Source organism: Apus apus, chromosome 15, assembly GCF_020740795.1.
Source record: "Apus apus isolate bApuApu2 chromosome 15, bApuApu2.pri.cur, whole genome shotgun sequence".
Lineage (NCBI taxonomy): Eukaryota > Metazoa > Chordata > Aves > Apodiformes > Apodidae > Apus > Apus apus.
This window is the reverse complement of record NC_067296.1, coordinates 1979463-1992769: the sequence shown is the minus strand read 5'-3', so window position 1 is coordinate 1992769 and position 13307 is coordinate 1979463. Positions and strand designations below refer to the sequence as shown.

Here is a 13307-nt window from a genome sequence, read left to right as displayed (position 1 = left end):
GCTGAGTCCCAGCCAGGGTGCCCTGGCATCCCCATCCCCACATCACAGGTACCATGGTGGGGAGCAGCGTGGAGGGGTGGCAGGGAGAGGCTGAGCTGGTCAGAGACACACAAAGTGACAGTGAGCAGATGCAGGTGTAGGTTTTACTCAGTGTGAGCCCCCTGATGGGAGTCCAGGTCCTGGGGAAGATGGATCAGCCTGGCCACGTGCTTCACTTCTGGCAATGTTGGTGGTGGTGGCTTGAGCTTGTCCTCCTTGTCCTCTGGTGAGAGAGGTTGGTGTGGCCTTCTGCTGCAACCCAGGCTGGTTGTGCTGGGCAAGGCTTGGCTGATCTTCAGCTAAAGCAGAAACATGTAGGCATTTTGGGGGGGCAGTCATGAGCAGGAGGCTGCTGCTTCACGTGGGCACTATCACCCGACCTCCCCGTGCAACTGGTGCTGCCCGAGCGACTCGTTTCCTATCCCAGTGTGATCTGAATGGCTGAGATATTTTGCAGTGGTACTGGCTCTCTGCTGTGCCTGAATTAATGGGGGAAAAATGGACTGAAAAGAAGAGGAGGGTATCGAAGGGAGAGAATGACAAATTGGCTTTGGGGCATGGCAGCAACAAGCACTGTCAGGGGTTCATGCACTGACCTTTATCTAAGCAGAACTGTGTGTAACAGATAAGGATATTTAACAATAAGTAGTGTCACATCAGCGCGGAGAACAAAACGGTGACATCCAGCAGGCAAGAAATCCACAGCAAATTACTCAGAAGAGAAATGTCATCTGCTTTGTATCGGCAGCCGGCCTGGTGCTGATGGTGCTGGAATTAGACAGGAGGGCACAGGAGTAAAGAAGCTATTAAAGATGATTTAGGGACTGGATAATAGACACGTAAATGAGTGAGAGAGGAGGAATCAAGCGGAACAACGACAGGTCTGCTGGACCAGGGTTGTGTAAAATTAAACACTAAACTGAGCTGATAATTGGGTCCAGGGATAAACCTGTTATCTCCACCACTGAGGTCTTGACAGGTGGTTTAGGGCTTCCTGTTCCCTTCCATCTCCAGGGGGTCCTGGCGTGCTGTGCTTCAGCAGGCACCTCTTGCCCGGGTAGCTGAGCCCCTCTCTATGTTCTGTAGATGTGAGGAACTTGCTGGCTGGGCACGTTGAGGTGTTTTTCATTCTGTTTCTGAGTTGGAGTTGTCCCAACTTCCCGGGGGCTATTCAGAGGGCAGCTGAGCTAGGATGCTGTGGGGGTGTCCAGAGGCTGGTGTGGGTCTCTGCTCCCTCCAGTCACTGCCACAGGCACTGTCAGTACTGGACAAGTGGTGAAGAGTGAAGTGGTTTGAGCTCTGAGGGGATGCCTGGGTCTGTGCTGCAGGCATGGGGGACAGGGAACAGTCCCAAATTGAACTTCAGAATGAATGAGAGTCCATGGATGTCCATGGATTTCATCAGTCCAGATGACAACAAAAGCTGAGTGAGGAGTTAACCCCCTCCTGACCTGCCTCCTGCTGTGGAGCATCCCCTGGCCCTGCAGCATCATGCCCAGGGTGGACCTGCTGGAGTGGTTTGCATCCCTCTGCCCTGGAGCAGTTGCCTAGTTGTGCAATGGTGCAGAGCACACCAGGGCTTGGGAAATCAGAGAATTGTTCTGGTTGGAAAAGACCTTTAAGAGCATCGAGTCCAACCTTTAACCCAACTCTACAGGCTGTACCAAAGTGCCTGAGCCTGGTGCTGGTATCCGTCTGGGTGTGGAGGTGCAGTGTGCTGGCCTGAGGGCTTTTCATCAGGGAGTTTGGTTCAGAGCCTGTTAGAACCCTGGGGGAGGGAGATGATGCTGGGGAACATCCCTTGCTCCAAGTGGAAGCCAGGTGGGCCCAGCCCTTCCACCTGGGATCTCTCATTTCAGGGAGGGTGCTGGGCAGCTAGATAAGATAATAAATATTTATTTCCACATCCTGGTAGCAGATGCTGGGAGATGATCCCAGAAGCAGGGGACTGACAGCTGTTTGTGTTGCTGGTGGCAGCTGCTGAGCCCAGAAGGTGTGTGAGCTGAGACAGGTTGTGCCCCTCCCAGCCCCCTCACTGCCCCCTCTGCACCTTCCCCACCATCACTCGCTGTAGTTCACTTAACCCAGACTTTGGGAAATTATTTGGGAAAGGCACAAATCTAGTAGAAAGCCCAGCCCCAGCCCCAGCAGGTTTGTTTCTTGATTCCATTCCCCTGAAGCCAGTGGGAAAAATTACCTAGTTTTATTCTGAAAGAACCCTTGTGCCCATTGAAGTGGATTATTTCCTCAACAGAAATGGATTTACCCACATGACCATCTGTGGGAAGTGTTGACCTCAGCTGGCAGAGCTGAGGTGGACACACAGAGCTGGAGCCTGAGGTTGTGAAAGGAAAGAGATAGGAACTGCTCCTTCACCTCTTGAATTTCTGGCTGGTACCTTAAAGGCCAGTCCTGCCTGCTGTGCCTCACCCACCCTGCAGTCCTCCTGCCCACTGGTTAGTTTTGTTGTCAGCATTTTCCTGGTGGGAGGAGGCAGCAGGGTGCCTCCAGATTAGCAAGGTTGTGACAAACAGCTTCCAGCTGGCCTGCTGACCTTTTGACAGCAGCAGAGAATTTACAGGCAGAAGATGGAGATGTGATTTAAAATTAGAAGCAACGGGGAGCTGCACCATGGCTCCTTGATGTGGAAAACTGACCTGTCCCTGGGCTGAGACATGGTTTGGGGTCTCATATTTCCATTACAGAAGACGCTCTTGGGCTGCCTGCCCTGGGCACGTCTTGCTGCCAGCCACCTGCATCTGAGGAGCTGCCTGGATTGTGGAGCAGGGAAACAAGGGAGAGGGAATGGAGAAGAGGGGGGGTCCTAGCCCACCCACCCTGCCCCAGCAGCCCGGCCAAAAAAAGCTGCTCTGCACAGTTCAGCTCCACTGGTGCAGGCACTGGAAGTGTCTGATCTGCTGCTAAACAAACCCAGCCCAAGGTGGGCTGGGCAGGTCAGGTCCAATTGGAGGGTCTGTGCATTGATTCACTGGGGAGAAAATATGACACTACAGGATCACTGGAAGACTAAAGCCAAAGTGACCCATTGCTGAAAATGAAAGGAGGTGAATTTGCATCAGAATAGTGGAGTAGGGCTTGGATAGGACAGGCAACTGCTAATTAAAGTGCATCAGATAAAGGGAGTTACCCTTGACTCCATCTCCCACAGCCTGAAGTACAGCAAAGGCACTTGTTAGAACAACAGGTGGAAATGAAGTCCAGGGTGTTACTGACACCATCCAGAGAGGAGCAAAGGGTAGAGATCTCTGCTCTGGCTCACATTTCAGGCATCTCTTCTAGGAGGAACATAGAGTTGTGTCACGACCAACCAAGCAGAGAGAACAAGGAGCCTGGGAACGCTCTGAGCTGAGTGAGTGGTTTGGTTTCTCCACGTCTCCTGCTGATCTCTCCAGCATTTGGGTGGCACTCTCACTTCTGGGGTTTGGAAGGACCCTCGAAGGCAGATGAGTACCAAACCTGCTAGAAGAGGTTGGGACACAAGCACATCCAGGCTCCCAGCCTGCATGGAAAGCCCGTGCTAAAGAAAATCTCAGCATGGAGGGAGATACGTGATGACTCTGATTTTGAGCTTCCTCAGGTGGAAAAGCCTCAGCGGTAGAAGCTATTTCAAGAAGGCTTCAGCCAGCTGAGCTGCCCTAAATCCCATGAAGACTCTCTAGCAGCAGAGAAGATGAACTTCAGGTTTCCTTTCCTTTTATGAAAAACTCCATGTGAGCTACTTTACCCATCCACAGAGCTCTCCTTGCTCATCCTGGGTTCCGCTCTGAGAAGGTTGTCTGAAACCCTAAATATTAACTTGACAAAAGTGTTTAATTGCTTTGTTTCTCCTGGCATGGAGAAAGGGACTGGACAACCTGAGAGAAAGCACAAACCCTCTCCCACCCAACTCAGCTCCCAGGGCAAACTTCAGCACCTTGGGGTCACTCCCATGGTTGTGCACTCAGGTCTCACCTGCAAGCCGGAGGTCTCGTCTAGGATGGCAAGGGGGTGCAAAGTGATCCTCAGAGAGGAGGAGGCAGGAGCAGCAGATTTAGCCCCACCACCTCTGTGTCTCAGGAAGGCTCGTGGCTGTGCTGAGATACCTCCACTCACCCATCCTCTTACACCAGCACCAGCCCTGCCCCACGTTTGGCAGGGGCTGTTGCTGTGCCCCACCACACAGCGCTGGAATCACCTTCTTTTCCTTTCAAACCACTTGACTTTGCAGAGATGCCAGTTCTTCTCTGCCATTGCAGAAGGATTTTCCTTTTCTGAGACGTTTGAAGGGACAAAGGAAGAAAGAAACCGAAGAGAAAAGGAGTTTTCAAGCTGCACCATCTGACTCTTGCTGAGATGCTGCTGGTGTCAACCCTTCTGATGTGCATCCGGAGCTGGTGCCGTTTCACACCTGCTCCATGTTTGTTTTTAAATGACACGTCATTCTGATAGGCAGTGTGAAGATGGAGCTTCATCCCCAATTAATTTGCCTTTTTCTGGCTTCTCATTTCCTGCCCCAGTTGAGGAGGAAAACCCTGGAGACCATGATCTTTAATGAAGTAGGAGGTGCCTGCAAAATTAGAGGCGATCTTGTTTATCAGCGGACATTCAGTGCTGATGTAGAGTGTCTGCAGAGGGTTGGGCTTTGGTGTGATGCCCCAGGGAGTGTTTTGGGGCACTGATACAAGGCTCTTGGGTCATCAGATGAGAGAGCATCCAGTCCATGAGAGCTGCTCTTCAGGAGAGCATCCTGGGGTGCATTAAGAAGAGCTTGGCCAACAGGACAAGGGAGGTTCTCCTGCCCCTCTGCTCTGCCCTGGGGAGGCCACATCTAGAATATTGTGACCAATGCTTGGCTTCCCAGTTCAAGAGGGACAAGGAGCTACTGGAGAGAGTCCAGCACAGGGCACTGAGGTGCTGAGGGACTGGAGCACCTGCCTGTGAGGAAAGGCTGGGAGAGCTGGGGCTGCTCAGCTGGAGAGGAGGAGGCTGAGGGGGGATCTGATCAGTGCTGGTCAATATCTCCAGGGGGTGTCAGGAGGATGGGCCAGACTCTGCTTAAGGGTGTCCAGTGACAGGACAAGGGGCAATGGGCACAAACTGGAGCACAGCAGGTTTAACCTGAATACAAGGAAATACTTCTTTCCTGTGAGGGTGACAGAGCTGCCCAGGGAGGTTGTGGGGTCTCCTTCTCTGGAGACATCCCAAACCTGGATGTGTTCTTGTGGGATCTGCTGTAGGGGATCCTGCTCTGGCAGGGGAGGTTGGACTGGATCATCTCCAGAGGTCCCTTCCATCCCTACCATTCTGTGATTCTGTGTCCCTGCTGCAGCACTGGGCTGCTCCCTCTTTCCTTCTGGAGTCCCTGATGGATCCCAGGGCTGGAGCCAGCACAGCAGCTCACTCTTGGCACATGGATTTGGGGGAACAGAAGGGCAGGACCAGTCCCATGGGTGCATCCCTGGGGGCCCTTTGGTCATGGCTCCTGGGGTGGTACAAAATATGTTGGTGTTGGGGTGACAGTGACTGTGCTTGAGGCCCAGTGGGACTGTGAGGACCACGTCCCCCCCGCTTCACCGGGCAAGGACCCTCTGCAGCTTCATCAAAATTCAGCCTGTTGTGGTGAGTCCCCTGCCCTGAGGAAGAGTCTGGAGGTTTTTAGGGTCTCTGATGTATCTTTGTCAGTATCTACACTATTTCATCCTTTCTTCCTTCCCCCAACTTCCTCTGCATGCCATCCAGCCCCCGTGATTTATTACCCTTCAGTGCCGTTTGCTTTTTGTTGGAGAATTTATATTTAATTTTTATGCCTGTTATCATTCAAGGAGAGAAGGGAAATGCCTTGGGAGCCCAGAGTGCAAACAAAACCAGCACATTTTAGTGCAGTTACTTTGTTTGAAAAATGTTGTTGTATTTTGGCAGGGTACTCACCTCCTTCACTTCAGCATCGTGGGTTGAAGTGGTTCTAGAAAAATCCCAGGAAGGTTTGCTGCACTGAGCATGGGCTGAGCCTGCTGCTCCTGCTGCCTGGATTCATTACGACTCATTAGGAGCTTGGATAACAACAGGACAATTTGGTCTTTCATGTAGGTATACATGAAGCCAAGAAGGCCACCAGCTTCCTGGCTTGTGTCAGCCCTAGTGTGGCCAGCAGGAGCAGGGCAGGGATCATCCCCCTGTGCTGGGCACTGCTGAGGCTGCACCTCCAATCCTGGGGGCAGGTCTGGGCCCCTCAGGACAAGAAGGACATGGAGGGGCTGGAGCGTGTCCAGAGAAGGGCAGTGGAGCTGGGGAAGGGGCTGGAGCACAAGTGTGAGCAGGAGCAGCTGAGGGAGCTGGGGGTGTCCAGCCTGGAGACAAGGAGGGGAGGGGAGACCTGCTGGCTCTGCAGCTGCCTGGGAGGAGGTTGGAGCCAGGGGGGTTGGTCTCTGCTCCCCAGGAACAAGGGACAGAACAAGATGAAAGGGCCTCAAGTTGTGCCAGGAGAGGTTTAAATTGGACATTAGAAGAACTTTCTTCCCAGAAAGAGTTGTCAGGCCCTGGCACAGGCTGCTCAGGGAGGTGGTTGAACCACCATCCCTGGAGGTGTTTGAAAACTGTGCTGAGGGATGTGGTGTAACACTGGACTTGGCAGAGTTGGGTTATGGTTGGACTTGATGATTGAAAGGTCTTTTCCAAGCAGAATGATTCTGTGATTTGGGAAATGAGGGATCATGCAGCAGCACAGGTGGACTTCCTTTTCTTAGCTCACTTCATCTTTCCAGTGGGGAGGTTTTTCAGTGCCATCTCCTGTACAGCTTCCACTTCAGGTTATCAGCCCTTGGTCTTGAAGTGATGTGTCGTGGAGCCAAGAGCAGAGCTCAGAGCTTCTGATGCTCTTGGATGCACCATGTCCCCTCTGCCCCTCATATTTCCCCTCCCATCACAGCCTTTGGGGTTGTGTTTATCAGCAGGAGAAGACTTCAGGAGCAAGATAAACACTTCAGCCTCAGTTGAGGAGACTGGGGGGAGGATGGGGAAGGCATTCAGCCTAAGCAAAACCATTAAAAAGTTTCTGCTTTGCTGTGGGATGTTTGAGTTCGAAGAAACTCTGTTTTCCCTGAACAAATCCCAGTTGCTGGGCCCCAGACTTCTTGTTCACCTCTCTTGGCTTGTTCCCTGGCTCCCTGCAGGCACTAACATGATGCTGTGGTCCCTGTGGGGTTTGAAGAAGAAGACACACTCGGGGTCAACCTGAGCCACCTTCCCAGCAGCTTTCTCCAGTGCTCTCCCTGCTCCCACAGCAGCTCCCCCTGCTCCCTCTGAGCTCCTTGCTAAGCTGCTCAAGAGTCTTAGCTCGGATGCTCCTGGGTCTGATCCTTGCAGACAACCAGGCAGCGACTTTTCTTTCCAGGACAACATACCCATCTCTGCTGAGGGTTAGAAAGTACAGGATTATCTGCTTACTGCAACTGGCTAAACCCCTCCATGTCCTGATTCTTGCAGGGTGAAGCTGGGTCTGTAGAGGGGTGCTGAGCCTGCTCCCAGGCCTGACGGGAAGGACCTGACACAGCCCAAGTGCCTGCACCAGTCCCGGTAAGTCACTGTGTCCTGAGATACCTTCAGATGTGAGGAATGTTGGGAGAGAGCCCTGCAATTCCCAACTGCTGCTGTTCTGCTGTGAGAGAGGAGCGACTTGGCCTGTGGTTTGGGGCAGCAAGGACACCTTGCTTGAGATGCTGAGCTGTCTGAGTGGCTCCCTGCTCAACTGGGGCTGAAGGTTTTCTCTCTTTGAGCCTGCTGGAAGTGGTCTCCTCCAGGCCTGGTGTAAGTGTTTGAGTCCAGGGTTGATGGATGTGCTGAGAATCTGCCATTCCCTGGTGTGCTGTAGAAACAGGCTTGCAGTAATGACACCCTGATAGGCAGGTTCTGAGCTTTGTGGACGTGGTGGGTTTCAACACCTTCTAATTTCTGATTCGTTGCTTGTATTTCTTCTAAAAGCCATGGTTGCAGTTTGTTGAGAATGAGCCTCTGTACTGGTGTGGCTTCTGTGTAACGTAAAGGTGGACTCTGCTCTGGACTGTCCTGGTGCACAGCCCAGAGCAAGAGTTTGCCAAGAGGAGCTGGGAAGAGGAGCCACAGGCTGGGGACGTTGTGCCTGGGGCAGAGCTGGTGGTGTGGTGAAGGAGGGGATCAACACTCTGGTGCTGCCTCTGGGCAGGGTCAGCCAAGCGTTTCCTTGAACACCAGTGAATCAGGGCTGGGTTCCTTAGTGCTTCAACCAGGACAAAGGTGTTCCCCTCTCCCCAGAAGGTCCAGCAGTGTCCTCAGGCCACAATTCAGGACATGAGCTTTATCATCCCCCAGACAGCTTGGCCTGGTCGGCTGGGCTGAAAGCACCTCTTTGAAGAAGAGGTTTTGTGGAGGGATGGGAGAGGGTTAAGGGATCAGGTCCAGTGACAGTGTGACCTCAGTGCTGGGAAATGCTGGTCCAGGAACCACAGTGGCTGCTGGACACATGCTGGGCTTCCTGAGCGATGCAGCCAATGAAGATGTGAGCTGGGAGATCTTGTGCTGGTGTTGTGGGAGTTTTGTTTCAGTAAAATGGAGTAACAAAACTCCAGGTGACTAAAGCTTGGAGTTCCCATCAGCAAAGGGTGGATGGAGATTTCAGGGTGCAATCGTACTGTGCACAGTCATGACATGAAGATGGAGCAGTGTCATGTTTCCAGCAGTGGAATTTCCCCTCCAGCTCCCACAGAGATCAATACAAGCAGGTCCTCAGTCTCCAGTTCGACAGGGTTTGCAGTCCTGGTGTAACATGTTTGTTTTAGCTGGTGTCGTGGTTGGGTTTTTCCTTTGGGAACTTATGTAGGAGGGAGAAATAATAAGTGTGATCTGGTAAAACTTCTCACCTTATGGGAAGAGGAGCTCTGCTGTTGCTTGGTGGACCCCAGGAGATACCACGTAGAGTAAATAAGGATCCAGGAGTTTTACACTTCTTACCCTATTTGGAAATCTAATCTAGGAAGCTCCAAATAACAGAGAGCTCCAAATTCACTTGAACTTTTTGAAACCCAAACCAGGAAGTTGAAGTAGAAAGGGAGTTTGGGTTAGCTTGTGATTTGTCTAAAATCATTTTCTGCTTTTAGCTTAATATACCATCCCTTGGTAGCAGGGAGAGCATCTTAACACCAAGTAGGACTAAAGAAATCTGACATACAGAAATGTTAAACAAATGAGCTGGCTAAAAAACCTTTTCTGCATGAAAAAGCGAACTACTGTGCCCTAATTCCATGAACCAGAATTTAACTCAGCACATGAAATCAGGGGATTCAGCAGTATTGAAGAGACACCTTATTCTTTTTTTTTACTATTCAAGACATTTTGAAAAAGAAGCGTTTCCAAGTCTTGTTTTGGCTGTTGGCGTTTTTAACAGGGTTTTAAACTATGGAGCCTTCTTCTAAATACAGGGTATTTACTGTAAGTGGAGGGAAGGGTCTTTTAACCTGGGCCTGAACTGCAGCACTTTCTTCAATCCATGAGTTCCTCACTTTCACAGGACCTGTGAACTCTTGAACGCCGCTGGTTGATTATTTGCTTCTTCATTTTTCCCTTCAACCTGTAATCACCAGGAGCCCACAGAACACAGGCTGATTCCAGGGGGAGCTGTGAAACTGCCTGTTTCTTGGGGGAAGCAGAAAAAGCTGTGAAAATACCTGTCATTCAGGCAACTGGAGAAAACACCCAGAGGAACTGGAGAACTTGGGAGGCTGGCGGCAGCGCCCGTTGTTCCGGCAGGGTGGGGAAGGTGGCAGAAATACCTGTTCTTGAGTCCCCCCCCAGAGGGCTGGAAGTGTCCCGTGAAGGGAGGACACGGAGCATCCTTAGGGAGTTCAACAGAAACTGGATGGGTGTATTTTTCTGTCTGTCTTCTCAGAAGAAGCCCCGTGTGGGAACGAGCCGTCACGGTGGCTGAGGGCAAATAAGCCCTGACTGTGATCCCTCGCTCAGGGCGTTGATCAGCTCCGACAGCTCCTGTCCTGCCAGGATTAGGGTGGCACCTGGCAGCCCTTTAAGCTACGATTTGGTGGTGACCTTCTTAGCACCCCGTGGGCCAAGGAAGGAAGCGATGTAACAGGTTTCTGTATTTAGAAAAGGCACCGGGAGTCAGGAGGAGGTGGCAGGTTGTGGTGCCTGCTCTGGGCTGAGGCTGCGGCGTCCGGGGTGGAGGAGGCTGAGGGACATGGGGAGGCATGGTCACGTCTGGAAAAGCCTGATGGTGAGGCACTTCTGTGCCTAGAGACCTTGGTTGAGGGCATGAGTGGGCAGTGGGATAGCTCATGTGTCTCACTGTGAAGTTGCAATTCTTTCCATAGGCTCTACAGGGTTCAGGAACCATCAGAAAATGACCTCAGCCCTTTGGGAGCAGCAGTGTGTGGAGCAGGGACAGCCAGGAGAGCAGGGACAGCCAGGAGAGCAGGGACAGCCAGGAGAGCAGGGACTGCCAAGAGAGCAGGGACAGCCAGGAGAGCCAGGAGAGCAGGGACAACAGGGACCTCCTCCTGCTGACCACTTGCTCTGCAGCACTCACTTCGCAGCTCTAACATTTCAACAAGCACTTGGTGTCTGGCACAGCCTGGCATTGCCCTTTGTGGCTTGTTTTCTCTCTCTTTTTTGTTGCTGGTTTGTTGTTTGTTGTGGGTTTTTTTAATAAATTACCCCTCTGTGAGCAGTGAGATGGCAGGATTTCTGCATTGTGGATTCTGATGTGATCATGCATAAGTTCTTTATTCCTCTTCATACCTTTGCAAACATGGGCTGGGAAGATGATTGAATGCAATGATCATAGAATCTTAGAATGGTTTGTGTTAGAAGGGACCTCAAAGATCATCCAGTCCCAACCCCCTGCATGGGCAGGGACACCTCCCACCAGCCCAGGCTGCTCCAAGCCCCATCCAACCTGCCCTTCAACACTGCCAGGGATGGGGCAGCCACAGCTTCTCTGGGCAACCTGGGCCAGGGTCTCACCCCCCTCACAGTGAGGAATTTATTCCTAATATCTAACCTAAACCTCCCCGCTTCCAGTTTTCATCCATCCCCCTCATCCCATCCCTCCCTGCCCTTGTCCCAAGCCCCTCCCCAGCTTTCCTGGAGCCCCTTCAGGCACTGGAAGCTGCTCTAAGGTCTCCCTGGAGCCTTCTCTTCTCCAGGCTGAACACCCCAACTCTCCCAGCCTGGCTCCAGAGCAGAGCTGCTCCAGCCCAAGGATCATCTCCATGGCCTCCTCTGGACTCTCTCCAGGAGCCCCATGTCTTTCTTGTGTTGAGGGCTCCAGAATTGCTGGTCTTGCTGGAGTTTGCAGGAGCTTCAGGCTGTGTGGCCACTTGGTCCTTGCTGAGGGTGCTGACAAGGGAGCCAATTACTGCCAGTTGGAATGGGAGCACCTTTTCCACCAGGAGCTGGGTGAAACCTTTAATTAATTTTGCACAGGCAGAGGCACACAAAATGTTAAAACTTAAAACCATTCCCCCTCATCCTGTCAGTACTGATCCCAGCAGCCCTTCCCAGGTGCAGATGGAGTGCTGAGCAGTTCAGAGTGGGTGCAGTGACCCTGGGACCAGCCCCATGTGTTTCTGACCATGGGCAGACTTAGAGAAATGCAAATATTTGCAAGAGTGCAGCAAAATTTAGTCATTTTCAGTGGCTTGTGTGGTTTTGAAAGCCTCAAAGGAAGGGAGAAGAAACCCAAATCATTAAAACTACCCTCCGACAGTTCCCAGTAGACGGAACAAATGATGTGGGTTTGTTTAGTGATAAAAAGGGAAGGAGACTCTGAACAGCATTGGTGCCTGGTCCTTGCAGGGACAGTGATGCCAGCAACTGGCACAGAGGTGCAGAGGTTGGGTCAGTTGCCTGTTCATCCCATCCCTCCTGTGGATGGAGCACTGGACCCGGGGGCTGTCACCCCCAGCTTTGGCCCTTGGTGACAACACAAACTATTGAGCCAAAATCGACCTGTGGAAAAAACAGGAAGAAAGAGACTCCTCCTAGGCACACTGAGACCTGGAGGCAGGGAGAAGGGGTGACAAGCTGCCTGGAAAGTGCACCCAGGGTCTGTCACACCCATGCTGACCCTTTGGAGACCCCAGGCTGTCCCAGAAAGTGAAAGGGAACCATGAGGATAAGCAAATTTCAACACGTACACACCCACCATGCTCCAGCAGTGGGAGCCTTGAGACCACCCCGAGAGGACAAATCTGTCCTGACACTTTTCTGCCAAGGTCCTGAGCGTCTTGGTGCTTCTGAAGAGTTTTTTCTTTTGCTCTCAGTGTGTGAGGTCCTGGATGAAACAAGGACACAGTTCTTGTCTCCAGAGGCAGAGCTGACGTGGTGGCTGCAAACTGGGGGTGGGGAGAAGGGTGGTCTGGGCTGTGGAGGACACAAACACAAATGGCCTCCAAAGCTAATGCTCCCCAATCTTTATCTACAGCAAAGAAATGCAGTAGATAAAGATCTAGCCAGTTAAAAGTCCTTTCTCAGTAGACTCTCTGGAAGGTTTGCCCACATGTCTGTGCTGGAAATAATCTAATGGCATGAGTGGTATTTGTAAGTGGTTGGCAGGAGGATGTTCTGGATGTCTGGAACAGGTGTTTGTCTTGAGGAGGGTCATGCTCACCCAGTGAGAGCTGGCTGGGGAACCCTCCCAGCAAACACAAGGTGAGAGAAGCACTGTCCTCACACAGACACTGCAGTCCTGAGGGCTCTGCAGGGAAGCAGATGAGTTTTGGGCTAGAATAGCCATGTTATGTTGTTTATCATAGAATACCAGGTTGGAAGGGACCTCAAGGATCATCTGGTCCAGCCTTTCTTGGCAGAATGACAGTCTAGACCAGATGGCCCAGAACCCCATCCAGCTGCATCCTAAGAGTGTCCAATGTTGTGGGATGTTCTTGGCTACCTCTGCATTTAATTAATTGTTTGAGGCCCTCAAATGCTCTGTCAGGAGAGCAGGAAAGCTGCAGTGGTTCCAGCTGTGAGTGATGGATGGAGTGAGAGGCCCTTGCCAGCCAGGGCCTCCTCCTGCTCTGAACTTTCCAGCTCGTGCAGTTTGCAAGAGGAAGGTCATGTACCTCAGTCATCTCTTGGTAAATGAGAAGAGCATTTAGTGTTATTTAAGGACAGTGGGGCTGAACAGAACATCAGAAATGTCTTCACATATCATACATGATCCAGTGGATTGTCCTGTACCTGGTTTGGGTTTTAAAACCTTGATAAACCAAACCAACTCA

The 13307-nt window shown here is 51.8% G+C and overlaps 1 protein-coding gene across 1 annotated transcript in view; it reads left to right on the top strand.

Annotated features, from left to right (window-relative positions):
- Positions 1 to 13307, top strand: part of RALY (RALY heterogeneous nuclear ribonucleoprotein) — a 120805-nt gene that overhangs the window by 33826 nt on the left and 73672 nt on the right. Inside the window, exon 2 of the mRNA XM_051633534.1 lies at positions 7522 to 7611. The gene's annotated coding sequence lies outside the window, so the exon portion shown is untranslated. The remainder of the gene's footprint in view (positions 1 to 7521; positions 7612 to 13307) is intronic.